The following is a 7,318-nucleotide window of genomic DNA, read 5'->3' as shown; positions in this document are numbered from 1 at the left end:
AGATGTTAATTGAAATGAAAAATAAAAAAACTAAATTAATAAAAACAAAACAAAAAAAACCCTAGTGCTTCCTCTGACAATCCCAACTTCTTTGTCTAGTTTCTCTAGAGTGTACAGGATCTAGCCCCTGTCTCTCTGACCTTATATTATGTCTCCATGCTTCTTCATGCTGTGGCCCCTTTGGCCTTTTTCTGTTCAATTTCTTTCTCCCTCTTATTACTGTCAAGTTGGAGCTGACTCATAGCTGACCCTCCCTCAGGATTCTGAGGCTGTAAATAGCATGAGAGGAGACTGCTGATATTTCTTCTGGGAGTAGCTGGTGAATTTGAACTATCAGAAGAGCAAGACTTTGGGTTAACAGCTGGACTCTGTAGATTACACCACCAGAGATCTGCTTCCTGCTCCATAGGCATACCAAAATCATTCCATCCTTGGGGGTCTCTGCACTTGCTGGAATAGCTTACACCTTCTTACCATCACAGTCTCAGCTTCTTCCCTGCCATCTCCTGAATATCACATCCTTTCAATTCTCTGCTGATTTTAGGATGGTGGTTCTGTCTTGACTTGCATCATAGTCACCTGAGGACCTTTTGGGACAGTCCAGATGCTCAGATTTCACCACAAATGAAGAAGAAAGACTCTCTGAAGGTGGCAGAAAAGTATCAGTATTTTTAAAGATCTTGGTTTCTGAGAGCCCAGGTGTCATAGTGGTTAAAATGCCAGTGGTTTGAACACACTAACTGCTCCAAGAAAGATGTGGCAGTCTGCTTCCATTAATATCTACAGGCTCAGAAAGCCCATCAGAGAGTCTTACTCTTTTCTATAGGATTACAGTGAGTTGGAATCTACCCAATGGCAGAGGGTTTGGTTTGGTTTGGTATATTTCAAAGGACAAGTCCTAGAGGTCTCTCAAAGACTGTGCACGTCGTTGCCACCAGATGGCAGTAGAAACCATTCAGATGTCACTAGCCAAAGCCTTTTAAAAATACCTAAAACCCCACTTCATTGCCTTGGAGTTGGAAGGACTCATAGCTGACCTCCAGTCAGGGTGTAAATCATACAAGGTGGAGTAGGCAGGGTAGAGGGGTGACTGTCCATGTCTCTCCCATTAGTTCCAGGTGATTTTGAATAGTCATTGGTGAAGTAAGTGCAGCTCCCTCAGGACAAGGCTGCCAGAGCTCCCTCTCAAAGCCTTATAGTCCTGCATTCATGATGAGCCCAGTATTTTGCTTTCATTTTCCTTTTAAATTAAGTAAACAAAAATAGAATATCAATTGTAATTAATGGTTTTGTAACTACTTCCAGGATAAAGACCAGCCCTAATACAAATCCTGAAAGAATTCTGGTGGCATAGTATGTGTTGACCAAAAATATACCAGTTTGAGTCCGTCAGCTGCTTCATGGGAGAAATACAGTGAGTTTTCTCCCATAAAGATTTACAGCCTTGGAAATTCGATGGAGGGCACTGTGAGTCGGAATATACGCCACGGTTGTTTCTAGGATGTTTTGGAGCTAAACTAAGGAAATAAATACAAATCTATGGTAAGATTTTTTAGGGATGAGTTTTAGTCAGTTCTAATACCTTTTCCGTTCAGAAAAAAGGATTCTAAAACAAAGTATAGATGTTTTAACAAGCATCTATATACCAATTAAACTACAACAAACTTTGGTTAACCTTGAGAAGAATGGGAACCCCAGAACATTTAATTGTGCTTATATGAACTCTATATCTAAACTAAGAAGCTGTGGTTCAAACAGAACAAAAGAACACTGCATTGTTTTAAATTGGGAAATGGGTAGATCAGGGCTGTATTCTCTGTCCGTATGTATTCGATCGTATGCTGAGCAAATCATTCAAGAAGCTGGATTTTATCCACAAGAGTGTGGGATCAGGATTGGAGGAAGAGAGGAAGACCTGAAGCACTTGTTACAAAAGAATAAGTGTTAAAAAGTCTTCAGTTCTGCTAATTATATGCCAAGGGAACACCATTCTGCAAGTAAGCCTAGGTCCAAAGATGTTCCCACTCTGTCTCATACTGATCTCTGGTTCTCTGCTGCTGCCACCACTATAATCTCATGTCATCTCAGATCACCTCGCTTGTGTTATAATTCTCTATCTCTGGCTTGTACAGAAATCTCAGGTCCAGTGGATGCTGTGCACTTCCTGGAGCTTCTTCTTTGATGGTAGTGATTTCTCCATTTTCTACCTCTGGGTCAGCTCAAAGCCTGGCAGGATGGCAAAACTGACCAAGCCTCATATTACATCTTATTTGTGTAGTCCCTCTGCTCAGCCATATGTTGAGACCATTACAAAGGTGAGACATCTGCATACTTGAGGTTGTTAATCAGTCTTCACTAAATCCTTATGACATGCTTTCTCTTTACTTCGGATTCTAGGAGCGCTACCTTGACAGGGAGCTGCCAGAAATCCAAGGCAGGTTCAGAAGAGAAGGTGGAAAGGAGCGACACCGTTGCTGATGTCAGACGACAGTTAAGCATATTGAAAGCAAAGAAGACTTGAAGCACTGTCTGAGAAAGCTCAAAGACCATAACCATTATGGTATACATCTCAATACAAAGCAGACATAAATGCTCACGACTGGATCAATACACAACATCATGATCAGGGAAAGAACGATTGAAGCCATAGAGGATTTTATTTTACTTGGGTTCCAAATCAACACCCATGGGAGCAGCAGTCAAGAAGTCAAACCTTGGTTTTCATCGGGCAATTCTACTGCAAAATAACTTCTAAGTCACGAAACAGCAAGGATGTTGCTTTAAAGACTAGGATGAATCTGACCCAGGCTGTGGCATTTACAGTTGCCTCATATACATGTGAAAGCTGGATAATGACTAAGGAAGACTGAAGAAACAATGTCTTTGAGCTGTGCTGAGGATTATTGACTGTGGCATGGACTTCCAAAAGAACAGACAAACCCGTGTTGTTAAGAGTGCCACCATTATGCTGCTTGGAAAGAAGAAGGGAAAGAGTGTATTTTCTGTACTTTGACCACATTATCAGGAGAGGCTAGTCACTGGAGAAAGACATCCTGCTTGGTAACATAGAAGGTTTTTTTGGGGTGGTTTTTTTTTTTTTGGTTAGCAGCTGAGTTTTCTTTTTTTAAATTTAGGTTGTTTATTTTTCATTTCAATGAACATCTACAGAGATTTTGGAATTCCATTCATTCATTGTTGTACCCTTCTCCCCGCACAAACCCCTCCCCCCCCCCAACGAGATGGAGTGACACCGTGGCTGCCACTGTGGGCTCAAGGACAGCAGCGTCAGTGAGGGTGGGACAGGGCCATGCAGTGTTTCTTTCTGGTGGACACAGGGCGGAGCTAGGCAGAGCTGATAGCACCTAACAACAGCTGCAACATGTGAAGGTGTTAAATCTGAATTACATACATTTTACATTAAATTAGGTTTTAAGAACACAACCCCTTATGCAACACTAGTGTATTTCTGAAGAAAATGTAAGGAAGCTCTGGTGGCCTTGTGGTAAGAAGCTGTGTTGTAATCCCAAAAGCATGCAGTTCAAATCCACCAGCTGGTTTGAAAGGAAAGGATGCGCAATCTCCTCCAGTGAGTATACTGCCTTTGAAAACCCACTGGAGGGTCAGGTATGACTTGGTTCTGATTCCGTGGCCAACAAGAAGAAGAAGAAAATTTAGTTTCAGAGCAAATGAAAAACTAAACCTCATTAAAACTAACATCATGCCAATAACAAATGGATTTGAAATTAAATTAATATAGAATTTGCAAGTCAGTACATTTCCAACTAGACAATTAAAAAAAAGTTCTTCAACAGCCTAGTTTAACAGCCTAGTTTTCCACTTCTGAAATAGCTTGCCTCTGGAACTTAGAGAAATGATGAAAGTTATACAAGTGCTCAGGTCTTTCGTTCATAGGGTCGCTATGAGTCTTCAATGACTCAATGACACTTAACAACAAACAACAGTTTGAGGCTCCACTCCTTGGGAAATGGCATCATGCTGAGAGAAGCAGAAGGTCAGAGAAGAAAAGAAGATCCTCAACATGATGGGTTGATATGGTGACCGATGGATTGATATGGTGACCGTAGCAATGGGCTCAGCTTGTCTCAGATTGTGGGGATGGCTTAGAATAGGGCAAGGGTCAGAAATGTTCATAGAATTGCTGTGAGTCATAGAGCGCTGTTGGCCTAGTGGATAGAAAGTTATACTACTAAGCCAAAGGTGGGTGATTTTAAATCTGTAGCCCTCAGGCCTGGTTTTAATTGTTTTTGATCAAACATTCTTCTAAAGTGTTATAGCACTGGTCTGTCCATTGGCTGTACAGAGGAAACTCGTGGTTGCTGTAAAGCTAAACACTCTGACACTGAAGTGACAAATGTTGGACAGTGTTTGATGGAGCTCCCCGTTGAAAACAAACTTAGAAGTAGGAGAGGCATCCACTTCCGAAATAGCTTGCCTTCTGAAACTCTATGAATTTAGAGAAATGATGAAAATTATACAAGTGTTCAGGTCTTTCGTTCATAGGGCTGCTATGAGTCCAACTCGATGGCACTTAACAACAAGAACAGCCTAGTTTACCTACTCTAGCTTTACTCTATTACTTATGCACTGGCATGGAAACAGTATCAGAATAACCTGTGGACCTGTAAGAGTCCCTTAAAGGACAATTCCACCAACTATTGACTGGATGATCTTAAAGAATTCTTTCTAGTCTGACCTTTGAAGTGTTTTCTGCACATAGGTAATTTTTTAAAAGCACACAATGCCCAAGACAAAGCATTCTTTAGTAATTTAGACGGTCATTTGTTTTTAGGGAGCTCTGGTGACCTAGTGGTAAAGAGTTGCCCTGCCAACCCAACAGCATGTGTTTAGAATCCACCAGTTGCTCCACCAGAAAATGTTAGGCAGTTTCTTCCCATGCAATTTACAGCCTGTGAAAATCTGCTGGAAGGTCAGCTATGAGTCAGTTCTGACTGGATAGCACAAAGCACAGAGGTCAGTGGTTACTTCATCAGTTGCTCTTTTGTGGGGGGGAATGAGCAATCCCTTTCCATAAAGATTTACAGCCTCAGAAACTCCATGGAGGATCATAAGTTGGAATCTGTTCAGAGGTTTATTTGCATTAAAGCTGACATTTAGGAAACCACTTTATTATTATTATTATTTATTAATTTTAATGACAATTTACAGAGACTTTGGATTTCCATTCATTCATTGCTGCACTTTTCTCTCTGCCCCCCCTCAGTTTGCTCTTCCTTTGAAAAATTAAAAAAAAAATTCTTTCATTGTTACACAATCCCTCCCTGCAAGTCCACTCCACTATGCAGCCTTCACTCTGGACTCCTGTCATGACAATAATACCTAATCACACATCCCTTTTAAACAGTTTTCTCCCTCATCTGTTTCAATGCAGTATGTGTTATTTACCCCATCTTTCTCAGTCTCTCCACTACCCCAGTGTCAGTCCTGTTTTACAACAGTGGCACTCAGCAGTATTTGTCCTTTTATGACTGAGATATTTCACTCAGCACAATGTCCTCCATTTTGAATAACATGTCATGAGTTCCTTGTTTTTCAATGCAGCATAGCATAGTGTTCCGTTATGTGAATATACCACAGCTTCTCTATCCATTCATTTGTTGATGGACACTGAGGTTGTTTCCAACTCTTTGCTATTGTGAACAAAGCTGCGATAAACACAGGTGTGCATGAAATCACGTTTCTTAAGGTTCTAGTTCCAAATGTAATCTCAGGCCAGGAGCTTGGACAGGTTACCTCAATCTTCAGGTTGTTGTTGAGTCAGAACTGACTCATTGCTGCCCCTCCAGGGGGTTTCAGAAGCCTTAAATCACAGGAGAGGAGATTGTATATTTTGTTCCCCCTGTACAGCAGGTGAATTCAAGCTGCATGTCTTAGAGTTGCCAATGCAACTCCTTACCACAAGGCCACCAAAACTCCCTGATGCTGTTGCTAGAAAAATAGAAAGTCTTGATAGATATTCCCTACTTTCTTTTTATGGGTGTAACCTGAAGTGAAAGTTTTGAAGGGAAAAATATGGGATACAAATGAGAGAAGGTAGAGAAGGAGAATTTAAAGGGATGCAAGGAGTGCAGTCAGGATGGGAAGGAGAGATTGAAGGGGTGGAGACGGCCAGGGTGGTAATTGGCAGAGAGGAGATATTTGGACTAGGAAAAGGACTTTTGGGAGAGAGCTATTTTACAAGGGGTTTTAAAAATAATTACTTGCTGAAAACAAAGAGGACATGAAGGACTTGCTTATGAAGATCATAACTATGGATTACATCTCAGCAAAGAGGAAACACAAGTCTTCACAAATGGACCAATAAACGACATCATAATAAACAGAAATAATTGAAGTGTCATGGATTTAATTTTACTTGCATCCATGATCAATGATCAGCAGTGAAAGACATGAACTCAAATGTGTTGCATTAGGCAAAAGACTTCTTTAAAGGGTTAAGGAGCAAGGATGTCACTTTGAGGACTAAGATGGATCTGATTGAAGCCATTGTATTTGCAGTCACCTCATCTGTGTGAGCAAGGTCGACCATGAGGTAAGGATTGCTGCCATGGTGCTGCCAAGAAATACTGTCTGTGCTATAGGTGGTGTTCATTTGAGGACTAAGGTGCACCCAATTCAGGCCCTGTTCTTTTTTTTTAAATTAAATTTTATTAACTTTAATGAACATTTACAGAGGTTTTGGGTTTCCATTCATTCATTGTTGCAATATTTTCTCTACCCTCCTCCTCTGTTCATTCCTCTTCCCCCCCTTTGAAAGTCTGTTTTAATTGTCCATTTGCCACAGTGCTTGTCAAAGCCAGTTCTGATTAATCTCCTTTGTCAGTGTGTCCTTTGCCATTCCCTATTACTCCTCCCTGAGAGAGACTTCATCCTGATTCATAAGGAAAAGGGGACAGTGTATTCTCTTAGCTACTTACTGCTGAAAAGGGACGCTGTAGGTTTCAGGGTAAAGATCTTCTCTCACTACTCTAAAGGGCTCCTTTGGCAGTAGGAAACACATAGACTATTGTGGAGATTGATTTTGGAATTTAGATGCACTGTTATCAATTGTGCTTAGCCATACATGTTCATATCCTTGAAGATGTATCATGGAACTCTTGCAGCCTAGAAGACACAAATTTAACTAACAAGTTAAAAGTACATGAGTCAAAAATTAAAAAGCCATAATATTCCAAGTAGAGGCTCTAATAGTGGCACAAATCAAGTTATAGAGGGAAGGTAGTTCTTACAATAAAAAGCCTATTGACTAGCACTTTTTCTATTATAGTATAAAGGTTAG

Source organism: Elephantulus edwardii, unplaced genomic scaffold (genome assembly GCF_000299155.1).
Source record: "Elephantulus edwardii isolate Elephantulus edwardi_28Jun2011 unplaced genomic scaffold, EleEdw1.0 scaffold00062, whole genome shotgun sequence".
Classification (NCBI taxonomy): domain Eukaryota; kingdom Metazoa; phylum Chordata; class Mammalia; order Macroscelidea; family Macroscelididae; genus Elephantulus; species Elephantulus edwardii.
This window is presented reverse-complemented; position numbering follows the sequence as displayed.